Genomic DNA, 13,440 nt, shown 5'->3' on the forward strand with positions numbered 1-13,440 from the left:
ATCCCCTAGTATTGCAAATCACAGATTAGACACCTATTTGATGGAGCCTCAAACATAATTCGCTTCATGTTCTAAGCCACCTGTAATAGCAGAAACTTCCAGAAACATTTCCGCGCCGGCGAAGTGGCCGTGCAGTTAAAGGCGCTGCAGTCTGAAACCGCAAGACCGCTACGGTCGCAGGTTCGAATCCTGCCTCGGGCGTGGACGTTTGTGATGTCCTTAGGTTAGTTAGGTTTAACTAGTTCTAAGTTCTAGGGGACTAATGACCTCAGCAGTTGAGTCCCATAGTGCTCAGAGCCATTTGAACCATTTGAACATTTCCGCTAAACAACTCGTGGCTGAGTCAAGATCAAAACACCCTCGCCCCACATCAGCTACTCGCTACAAGCCATACGTCTCCCGCCGCCAACGTTAGACGCCTCCGAACAGGTGAACTTGGCGCGACGCTATGAGTGTATTTACCAGCGGTCATTCCCTTTGTAAGTAGGTTGTTTAGGTTTTCTTATTGGTAACGCCACGTAGCGCTCTGTATGAATATCACTGGCTGTGCTGTGTGCAGTCTGTGGCTAGTTTGCATTGTTGTCTGCCATTGTAGTGTTGGGCAGCTGGATGTGAACAGCGCGTAGCGTTGCGCAGTTGGAGGTGAGCCGCCAGCAGTGGTGGATGTGGGGAGAGAGATGGCGGAGTTTTGAAATTTGTAAGACTGTCATGAACTGCTATATATATTATGACTTTTAAGGTAAATACATTGTTTGTTCTCTATTAAAATCTTTCATTTGCTAACTATGCCTATCAGTAGTTAGTGCCTTCCGTAGTTTGAATCTTTTATTTAGCTGGCAGTAGTGGCGCTCGCTGTATTGCAGTAGTTCCAGTAACGAAGATTTTTGTGAGGTAAGTGATTTGTGAAAGGTATAGGTTAATGTTAGTCAGGGCCATTCTTTTGTAGGGATTTTTTGAAAGTCAGATTGCGTTGCGCTAAAAATATTGTGTGTCAGGATAAGCACAGTCATGTATAATTCTTCAAAAAGGGGACGTTTCACCTTATTGGAAGTTTTGGTGTTTATCTCGGTGTTACGACTGGGTTTTTGCATTCCTGAAACGATGTTAAAGTGTGATAAATTATAGTCGCAATTGGAAACATTTGAGACATGTTGCTCGCTTTGGTTTTAGTAGAGAATGTGAAGGTAGCAGAGGCAGATCTGAACCTTTATATTGTGTTTGGGGTGAGCGCTTTTGGGCAAAACACATCAGAAAAAGACATTTTGCTTCAAGACGAATTGTTCTGGCTTGAATGATTTTGCACATTCAGGGAGCCTCGATGACATCCATGTGCTGTGAAATACGACCATTTACGCTTTGTGCAACATTTGCATTCAATAGGGAAGGTTCATAAATCAGGAGCAGTAATATTGCATGCTCTAATGTACAACAACAAAAATCAAAGGGTTGCCTATTACTGCATGTTTGCTTGATGGTCGTCAGTTGGATCATTGAGAACTCCAATGCAATATTCCTACTGGTGACTAGTAATGGTGTCTTTATATTAATTTCGTAAGAAGAACTAATTGCTCAGCCCTAACAAGACATACCGGGTAATCAAAAAGTCAGTATAAATTTAAAAACTGAATAAATAACGGAATAATGTAGACAGAGAGGTACAAATTGACACACATGCTTGGAATGACATGGGGTTTTATTAGAACCAAAAAAATACAAAAGTTCAAAAAATGTTCGACAGAGGGCGCTTCATTTGATCAGAATAGCAATAATTAGCATAACAAAGTAAGACAAAGCAATGATGATGTTCTTCACAGAATATGCTCAATATGTCCACCATCATTCCTCAACAATAGCTGTAGTCGAGGAATAATGTTGTGAACAACACTGTAAAGCATGTCCGGAGTTATGGTGAGACATTGGCGTCGGATGTTGTCTTTCAGCATGTCGGTCGATCACGATACACTTGCGATTTCAGGTAACCCCAAAGCCAATAATCGCACGGACTGAGGTCTGGGGACCTTGGAGGCCAAGCATGATTAAAGTGGCGGCTGACCACACGATCATCACCAAACGACGCGCGCAAGAGATCTTTCACGCGTCTAGAAATATGTGATGGAGCGCCATCCTGCATAAGCATCCTGCGTCCCAGCCAGTCTGGGGATGATGCGATTCTGTAACATATCGGCGTACATCTCACCCATCACGGTAGCAGTTACAAAACCAGAATCACGCATTTCCTCGAAGAAAAAAGGCCCGATAACAGCAGATGTGGTAAATCCAACCCATACCGTGACTTTCTCGTCGTGCAATGGAGTTTCCACGACAGTTCTAGGATTTTCGGTAGCCCAAATTCTGCACTTGTGGGCGTTGACAGACCCTCGGAGCGTGAAATGAGCTTCGTCGGTCCACAACACGTCACTCAACCAATCGTCATCTTCCGCCATCTTTTGAAACGCCCACACCGCAAATGCCCTTCGCTTCACTAAATCTCCAGGTAACAGTTCATGATGCCGATGGATTTTGTACGGATAACATCGGAGGGTACGCCTCAGTGCCAACCAAACAGTAGTGTATGGAATGCCGGTGCGACGTGCGACTGCACGAGCGCTGACTTCCCCGCGCATAGACGAACCCGCTACAGTCTCCGTTTCTTCCTGAACAGTCTCAGCAGCATTACGCCTTGTGCTCGGTCGGCCACTACGGGATCTATCGTCTAAACAACCCGTGGCTTCGAACTTCGAAATCATTCTCGCCACAGCTGCATTTGTCAACGGACCTTTACCCGTTCGAATCCCCTCCCTATGGCGATAGGATCGTAACGCTGAACTAGCACATTCCCCATTCTGATAATATAGCTTCACTAAAAGCGCCTTTTCAGGTAACGTCAGCATGCTGCGACTGCTGGCGCATCTGATTCACTCTCTCATTACAGCTCCTTTTATACACGATTGCCACGCGCACTCACTGACGTTTTGCTGTCCAGCGCCATCTGTCGGACATTTTGTGAACTTTGTTTTTTTTTGTTCTAAGAAACCCCCATGTCATTCCAAGCATGTGTGTCAATTTTTACCTCTCTATCTACATTATTCCGTGGTTTATTGAGTTTTCAAAGTTATGCTGACGTTTTGATCACCCGGTATACAGGAGAAAAGGGCAGCTTGAACATAATGTTTTGCCTCTTGTGGCTCAGAAAAGGTCTTGTGCATTATGAAAACTTCCCCAATGGAGAGTATACCGCAGCTAGTATTTTTTGCTAATAACTAAGACATTTATTGCTCTCAGTGTAAATAAAACGACCAAGAAAGTGTCATCGCTTGTTCATATTACATGATAACACACACTGCTCATTTTACTAAAAAAAATCCAGGAGATTGAGAAGTCACCCCTCAAACACTTATTCTTTTCATCATATGTCCTCACATGTTTACCTTTCCAATTCCTCATGAAAATAGTCAAGAAAATCCCTCTCTGGACGAAAATGCACTTCAAACCTGGTTTTACATCTTTAACTCAGATCCAGTAGGTTTCTGCAGGTAACGAATCGGTAAACTACTTGATCGTTGCCAGACTGTTTCAAATAATGCGAGATAATATACTTTTGGTGATTAATTTCTCTCTAATGTTTACTATTGTGTTTAATACAGTAATGGACAACGCTATTAAAATATACACTGTCCTAATCCAAATAATATTCAGATTACCCCTTAGGATGAAAGTCTTTCTTAATAAAGCATAAATTATCTGTAACAGCAGTGTGCCTATATCAGTACGATTTAGTCAGATGTTACTCAATGTGGACTTCGAAACGGTCTGCGTTTACTGCTGCCCTGTATCACAATTAAGTAATCTCGAAATGTGGCATTTCATAAATAAATGATATTTCGTTATTGAATTTCGATCTGACTGCTTATCATTCAGCCACCAAAAAAATGGTTCAAATGGCTCTGAGCACTATGGGACTTAACTTCTGTGGTCATCAGTCCCCTAGAACTTAGAACAACTTAAAGCTAACAAACCTAAGGACATCACACACATCCACGCCCGAGGCAGGATTCGATCCTGCGACCGTAGCGGTCGCGGGGTTCCGGCCACCAAACGGCTAAAAATGCACTCTCAGCAATACAGTAACCAGGGACTAAGGCATCCCCCACTTTACCAGCGAACACATTACCTCACTGCTTGCATTGAGTGAGAATACGAATTTTTTCTCATAATTTGGAAAAACTAACATAGGTGCAGTTAGCAACAATAATTTTAATTTACTGAACACATCTTGGCACACTAATGACCAGTGAAAATCACTTTATATATATAATATATATACCGCTACGGTCGCAGGTTCGAATCCTGCCTCGGGCGTGAATGTGTGTGATATCCTTATATATATATATATATATATATATATATATATATATATATATATATATATGTGTGTGTGTGTGTGTGTGTGTGTGAATAAGAGAGTGAGCTGTCTCAGCGAATTTTAGTACATTCTGTAATAATTCGCTGAATTGCAAATAGATTCGTAACTCCCTTTTAGTACATGCTGTTGGGAAATTCTGTATGGCTTCTATCAAACTAGGAGCCATCTGGACTCTCTCACAACTACTAACACAACCTAATCATTATACTGCCTATAGTGCAAAGTGATACTTCTCTGTACTGAGTGTCAGGTGTCCTGTGGACAAACCTCCTAAGCAACAACCTTATTTGTAGCACATCTTCTTCAATGGCATTCACAAAGAAAATTATGTCACGTAAATAAACCATACACCCCCTCAGTTTTAGCCCTCACAAAACTCCATCTAACAAATACTGAAAGTGACTGGCACATTCTTTAACCCAAATCGCATATACTGATATAATGATTCATGGTGAAGAAATGTCTGCAAGTCCTGGATTATCCAAAGTTTGCTATATATGTGGGATTGGGTAATCATCTGTAATTGTATGACTATTGAGATATCTGTAATCTCAACAAAACTAATATGGTTTTAATTTTTGCTTTTATGCCTTCCATTTTTTCTGAAGTGATAAACGATGGTGCTCTTCAAGGACTGGTAATCTCCTCAATAATACTATCTCATAACTGTTGGTCAATGAAGTCTGCGTTCGCTGGTTGCAGGTGATGTGGTATTCTGTACAAATTATAATACACAGGTAGATCATTCTCAGTTGGGGTTCTATGCTGTGTCATTGGGGTCACTGGCAAAGGCCCACGAGGATCAAACAGATCCTAAAACTCTACTAAGAAGTTTTCCATTGTTAATTTTTCTGATCTTTCCAAGTGGTTTACCGTTTCCCATAATGCAGTTAAACAGGTGGATCGCTTATGCAGTTTAATCTATCAAAATCATCTTTAGCTAAAATTTCCAAGTAGGTTACCATCAACCCCTTACGCAAGTCCTTATCTTTCGTCCCACAGTTATCTATTTTGACAGCACTACCTGCTCAGTATCTAGTTCCAGTATGTGTACCTCACTCCTGTATAAAAAACACTGTACCTTATCTGACTCAACATTCTCTATCAGTAGTTCAACCACACATAATACGTTCACCGGAAATTTGACTCTTATGCTCACCCATAGTAATTTTCTCATATATTACTGGAGTTTTCTCATACTTGCGGGAATTTATCAATCCTCAAATGAAACGATGCCCCATTAAGTTCCATTGTGCACTGTCCAATGCCAATCTTAGTGTTGTATGCATGTAAGAAATCTAACCCTAAGATCACGCAGTAACCGTCGCCTATACGAGGAAAAACGTCCACACATCCCCAGAAGTGTTTTCCCTACTCCCATGAACCAAATAATTCTGATCCTAGTGAACACACATTACTATCATCCACACCACCATAACCTATATCATGATGGGTTCAACTTCCTATTCCCTACGAAGGCCAAACTTACCACAGACAACTACAAACCTACGTCCAACAAAACTTACATTCTCTTCCATCCAATTGAGCAAATTTTCACCTCTGCAGGTTTTAGTTGGACAGAATTTACTGTGGGCGCCATTCGGCAGGTCTGGAGCCACTTTTGCCATTTATCGGTAGGTTACAATTCTCATTCAGTGACCCTTTATCATGCCTCTTATTTGGCTTCTGTCTGCAGTCTCGTTCCGTGTGCCCTAATAGCGATATTTCCTATACTGTGGCTGATGGTACTCATCTATCTCTTCTCTCCCTCCCACTTTTTTTACGACACGAGCTAAGTCCTTACAAAATATTTCCAAAACTTTGCCCATACTTTTCTTGATACATAGGGTGGAAACCCCTGCAAAAATGCGCTATTACTCTTTGTTCTGCCTCTAGCAGTAGAAATCTGTTAGTATAATAATTTTCTGTCATCTCATACGTATCGATATTAAGCTTTCAAGTACTGTCCACGAAATCCTCGATGGATTCCCTCTGTTCCTGCGATACCTTGTTCAGTTTCTCCCTGTAATATCTACAAATATTGTTCTTCCTATATCACTGTACCCAACCAGTCCTCAGCATTACAAGTGTCAGAGCATTCTCCAACTCTTCATGATACATCAATTATATTTTGGCACTGATCACCAAACGTAACTTGCCCATATGCAACAACAGCTCTTCTAACATCCCAGCTTCGTGACTATTAATAGACTATCTACAAACTCTAGCACATTGACCCCTAATTTACCCAGAAAAAGGGAAAGTAGGGTAGCGATACTAGCATCTAGGATGGCTACTGACCTACTGGATGAGGATTTGTCATCTCTTTATGCATCTAGCTGCTTACGCTTCATTTGTGCCACAAAATTCAGCATTGTTTAAAGTGCTTGCGTTATGGTAATCCTTTCTGCCCCTGGCTCACTTATTGGAAAGCTTGTGTCCACAACAAAAGAAAAAAATGATGGGAAACTTTTTAATTCCAATACCATTGCTACACTCATTCTTAAAGACACTTACGATTTCTACATCTGGGTGCCAATTATGTGCATTCACCACTTTCTGTGGCGTAATGCGAAGGCCTCATATATTTAAAACAAATCACCGCACATGATTCAGGGTATGCAGCACTGTGCCCCAACAAGTTACACCGCCCACATCTAATTGGGCGCAAACTGCCATCTGTTTCTTTAGCGTGCTCTCTTAAGTCACTTACATCACTGATTGAGTCCACTTTCACCTATCAGACCTTCAATCCAACCCCCAGTTCAAGTGATTAGTTATTGTCAACGCAGTGTCATGAAAAAACAGCAAAAAATAGTTTGTTTCCACTCCCCACTGTGATATGATGTTGCAGATTGCTGTCCCATGACGTCGATTATGGTTACCGGCTTTATTCTGACACCAAATGTAATGTTATTTGCTACACCAACCCCAGGGGGTTTACACCACAATGACCTGGGACCTCATCCAAGTTGTACAGATGCTCTGCGCCGAACCGAAGACCTTTGGAGTCACCTATAGTGCTAAATGAGAATAGCTTAGAGGAGGTTTCCTCATAGTGGCATCATCTCTAGACCCAGAACTATTGTATCTAGTAGCTAGCTGATGAAATTGGAGCTTTTTGGCCCCATACTGGACTTTTCAACTGGCGTGGAAATTGTTAATGCATCGGCAATAGTCTGAAGTCCAAAAACCACTCGTAGAAGGAATAAAAATGTTGTTCATGGCTGAAAGTCGAGTATTTATAGCCACTCCGCCCATCTGTGTTGTGACGGGAGCCATCCCTAGGCCACTTACGTGACCTTGAAAGTACCGCATTATGCGAAAGCATGTGGAAATTCAGCTCACCACCGTTGCACAGTTGTTATATTGCAGGATTTACAGTTCGTATCTCTTCTGGAGGTATCTCATGGTATTGTGTAAATGCTGTAACTGGATTTTATTTTCCCCCGTAGACTGTAGGAGTGTTTGCGCTTATCGCTCTGCTAGAAAATGTCAGTCGACTGGTCCTTTTTTCTTTTTTTAACTGAACCACGTGGTCGTAGGTCAGTTAGTTATGCTACCAGTCGAATAGGAGTTTTCGTAGCGCTTCTTTGGCTCTATAAAACGTTATAGATGCGTTCTGTTTGGTATTTTTATAGAAACTGCCGATCAGATTGTGTGACTTGTTATACTTCCTTTGTGAAGTGAGTCACATTTTGGCAGGTTAGTTGGATGCGCCCCAAGTAAAGTGAGGGAATTCATGGTGTTCCTTTCTCTCAAAAACAATAAAAAATAAAAAAACATAAAGTTACCAATATGTTTTGCTTGCCTTTTCTGAGAATTCAATTAGTTTTATTTTACTACATGAGGGTCTAGTGGTGTTCCCATAGTCTACAGTAATTTCAAATTCAAATTCAATTGTTCAAATGTGTGTGAATTCCTAAGGGACCAAACTGCTTAGGTCATCGGTCCCTACTTAAACTAACTTATGCTAAGAACAACACACACACCCGTGCCCGAGGGAGGACTCGAACCTTCAGCGGGAGGAATTCAAATTCATCGCTGGGCTATTACTTTTTGTGTTGAATCAGCATAGCTCTTATGTGTACAATACTTCATGTTTCGTAAGCTTCCCTACCTGATTAGTACCATATTAAGCAACTTCTCTAACCAGTGTCAAGTAACTAAGAACTGCAATAGACCATTGTATATCAGCCTCCCCTTCCACATCTAAAGCGAGTTTGGTCCTTACTGCTAATACGAATCAGAGGTGTGTTATATTATATGAATTTATGTTTCTTGTTCATTGTACCCAATATCAAGGTATAAATCGTAAGCTGACAATTTCCAGAGTTATATGTTTTACTCTTCAACCAATTCCTGTTGTACCGTCCTGAGAACAAAATGCGATTCCTGTTTCTCTTACGTTCAATTTCAGAAGTCCGGGACAAGTTAACCTAGGTGATCTAGTCTGGCTACGAAGAAGACAGAGGCAGAGGGAAAAGTGTAAAAAAGCATGTGTATGAAACTTTTTATGTGAAAAAAAAGTTACAGGTGTATCATTTCCCTGCTAGGAACCCACGAAGGTTTCGATGCTAGTGATGTTCACAGACGATATTCTAACTGCTATTTGATTTATATTGCTGAAAATGCCGCCCATTTACATTAATGCAGTACTAGCATGTGCATGCTAATGATGGTGTAGCACGCTTGAAACAACCATATATGTTCACGATTAAGAGTAGCAGCTTAAGCCAAACAGGGAACCTTGGAGTTTCTAACAATATCTCGTACACCAGTGCTTTATCTGCTTCATCTGTCCCACAAAAAGAAACCCGTAAGAGTGATGCATGGAGAACGTTACTGTTACAGTACTGGCCCACCCCTCGCAGTCGAACAGTTGGGGGAAACGTTGACTAAAATTAAATTATGCATAGACACCCAAATATGTGTATAAATTTGTAGAGTTATTAGAGAAGATAATGAAAAACACGTTTGCTACGTGGCACAAACGTTACAGGTGCACCGAGAAAGGGATGAAGGAGAGTACCGACCCAGACAATAGGTTTTCGTCCACGTCGGTGTAATAAGGGCCAGACCTCTTCACCTGGTGGTCACTTCTTCCCCCTTTCCCTTCCTCTCTCCACCTTGCTTCGTTCAGCTCCCCTCTCCCCCCCCCCCCCCCCTCCTACCCCAAGAAGTGAAAATCCAAAATGGTGACATAGCTCATTTGCGCTGCCTTAAAAAAAATCAAGATGGAGGAATTGGCATTTTATTATTTATCTATAAACAAGTACAATGGAGCAAGCAGCGCCTACCCACAAAGCATAAAGACTTGGAGATAGCTTTCAACTGGAGCTTGGTGCCATGCTGTGAAAAGTTGAGAAATAGCTGGAATTTGACGATCTCTTCTCACGCGCTGCCATGAAAGGACACAATTGTCTTTTGCTCTGCAGTATCCTCTTGTGCATGAGTGATAATTGAGCAAGGTATGCAGAAGAGCTACTGCGTTTTGCAAAGTAGTAGAAATGTACTGACAGTTATCTCTCAAGTCGTGAAACATGCTTTAATAGTTCAGTAGGTAAGATCATTGTCCGCAAAGGGGGAAAACCCGAGTTCGAACCCAGTCCGACACACAGATTTAATCTTCCAGGAAGCTCCTGGGCAGTGTACCCTTCATTGCAGGATAAAATATTCATTCCGGTATAGATCGTATAATGTCTACGAGAGAAATATTAGGGAAATTTAGGATTAAACAGAGGAGAAGACCTTTCCGCGCACAGTCAACAAATGGAACAAGAAGGGAGGAAATGATTCTGGTAGAGCTCGTCTCAAACCATGCGGTGACTTGTGGAAAACAGATGTAGATTATTTAGAATATGAAAAATACACTCCTGGAAATGGAAAAAAGAACACATTGACACCGGTGTGTCAGACCCACCATACTTGCTCCGGACACTGCGAGAGGGCTGTACAAGCAATGATCACACGCACGGCACAGCGGACACACCAGGAACCGCGGTGTTGGCCGTCGAATGGCGCTAGCTGCGCAGCATTTGTGCACCGCCGCCGTCAGTGTCAGCCAGTTTGCCGTGGCATACGGAGCTCCATCGCAGTCTTTAACACTGGTAGCATGCTGCGACAGCGTGGACGTGAACCGTATGTGCAGTTGACGGACTTTGAGCGAGGGCGTATAGTGGGCATGCGGGAGGCCGGGTGGACGTACCGCCGAATTGCTCAACACGTGGGGCGTGAGGTCTCCACAGTACATCGATGTTGTCGCCAGTGGTCGGCGGAAGGTGCACGTGCCCGTCGACCTGGGACCGGACCGCAGCGACGCACGGATGCACGCCAAGACCATAGGATCCTACGCAGTGCCATAGGGGACAGCAGCGCCACTTCCCAGCAAATTAGGGACACTGTTGCTCCTGGGGTATCGGCGAGGACCATTCGCAACCGTCTCCATGAAGGTGGGCTACGGTCCCGCACACCGTTAGGCCGTCTTCCGCTCACGCCCCAACATCGTGCAGCCCGCCTCCAGTGGTGCCGCGACAGGCGTGAATGGAGGGACGAATGGAGACGTGTCGTCTTCAGCGATGAGAGTCGCTTCTGCCTTGGTGCCAATGATGGTCGTATGCGTGTTTGGCGCCGTGCAGGTGAGCGCCACAATCAGGACTGCATACGACCGAGGCACACAGGGCCAACACCCGGCATCATGGTGTGGGGAGCGATCTCCTACACTGGCCGTACACCACTGGTGGTCGTCGAGGGGACACTGAATAGTGCACGGTACATCCAAACCGTCATCGAACCCATCGTTCTACCATTCCTAGACCGGCAAGGGAACTTGCTGTTCCAACAGGACAATGCACGTCCGCATGTATCCCGTGCCACCCAACGTGCTCTAGAAGGTGTAAGTCAACTACCCTGGCCAGCAAGATCTCCGGATCTGTCCCCCATCGAGCATGTTTGGGACTGAATGAAGCGTCGTCTCACGCGGTCTGCACGTCCAGCACGAACGCTGGTCCAACTGAGGCACCAGGTGGAAATGGCATGGCAAGCCGTTCCACAGGACTACATCCAGCATCTCTACGATCGTCTCCATGGGAGAATAGCAGCCTGCATTGCTGCGAAAGGTGGATATACACTGTACTAGTGCCGACATTGTGCATGCTCTGTTGCCTGTGTCTATGTGCCTGTGGTTCTGTCAGTGTGATCATGTGATGTATCTGACCCCAGGAATGTGTCAATAAAGTTTCCCCTTCCTGGGGAAGGGGTGTTCTTATTTCAATTTCCAGGAGTGTAGATGAATATTGGAGTGTAATCTCTCGGTGACTTGAGGACACTAGATTGATATTGACGAGGATGAACTTATGATTCGACAGTGTTTTTGTTAAAGGAACCATTCTTGTAAAATGGTTCAAATGGCTCTAAGCACTATGGAACTTAACATGTGAGGTCATCAGTCCCCTAGACTTAGAACTTCTTAAACCTAACAAACCTAAGGACATCACACGCATCCATGCCCGAGGCAGGATTCGAACCTGCGAGCGTAGCAGCAACGCGGTTCCGGAATGAAGCCCCTAGAGCCGCTCGGCCACAGCGGCCGGCATCATTCTTGCATTTTCCTGAAATAATTTAAGGACAAGTGAACCAGTAAGTCCTGGCAGGGATTAGAAGCCCGCTTCTATCGAATTTAGACTTTAGGTAACGATAAATGTGAGTACTCGAAAGCCCACAGCTGCAACCATCTGATGGTGGAAATAAAAAAGTTGTGCAACTTGTCAGAAGTTCGGCAGTAACAACATTATAACAAAACATTTGAAGGTGATATTAAAATGTTGTTGTACAATTCTCTGAGTCTCTGTTCAAAATGACAGAGAATGTTGAAATAAATGATTGCCTTTTGAGATAATGAAGACCAAAATTCCATAAAGCTTTCTAATAAACACATATCTGTATTTTTCTATTTTGCTGTTGCATCTGGTTTGAAGTATCAAGTTAATGAACTATAAAATAAGTCAGTTTTGGAAGAGCCTTAAATATCAGTAGAGAAGCGTGACTACTAAATATAACATTAGTTACAAAAAATAGCCGTCTCCTTGCGTTTGTTTCAATATGCAAATTCGCATATATTGCTTGGTCGAATGTAATGGTAAAGCGTGTGTAATTCAGTCGGCTGTCGATACAGCAGACTGTTTCACAGAGCGGGGAGCGCTTGATTGCTAATTACGAGCGCGGCCACTTTACGTCACACTGCGCGGGTGGACAGAAATCATTTGAAAACCGCATTAAATTAAGCACGCACCACACATTTTCATTAAAGTACTGCACGGTGGCGCAAAAACGTATCTCATATTTATTTGTGAAGCGGTCTGAGGAGAGAATGAAACTACATTCCTCGCTACACGGATGCGCCGTAAATGTACTTCACTAGTGTGTCTTTTCATGACAATGTGCAGAAAGAAATCAAATTACAACTATTCTTCAGTTTTTAACATTTTTATTAATAGATTGTAAATAAACGATTTAACTAAGTAAGTGAATTGTTCTGTCAATGATAATACGTAAAAAGGCTTAGAGGAGTGGTAAAATGATTCCCGACTTATTGCATGAGTAAATAAAAGGAAGAAATATAAGTATTTAACGTCCGTGATCAGTAGAGACGGAGCACAAACTCAGTATGGGAAAGAAAGTATGACACATTCCTTACGAAGGAACCCTCCAACTATTTTCCTTAAACGATTTGCTGAACCCACAGACAGTCTAAACTTGGATGTCGTGTTTATACCTGCGTTGGACTGACTTCACCAGATATGACATGCTTCTATAATAACGTGCTATATTCTTACAAGACGTTAATTTATATCTATGTTAGGCAAATGTATTGAGCTGTGTATTTTTGTCATCCTCCACAGTACACAGAAAAATTATGTTAATAGTCTAAGAATATTGAACTCCATAATGACGCGAAAGCCGAAATTTAGATTGTACAGAAGAAAAATACAGTAATATACAGTCAAATGGTTATGTAT

Source organism: Schistocerca americana, chromosome 3 (assembly GCF_021461395.2).
Source record: "Schistocerca americana isolate TAMUIC-IGC-003095 chromosome 3, iqSchAmer2.1, whole genome shotgun sequence".
Taxonomy (NCBI): domain Eukaryota; kingdom Metazoa; phylum Arthropoda; class Insecta; order Orthoptera; family Acrididae; genus Schistocerca; species Schistocerca americana.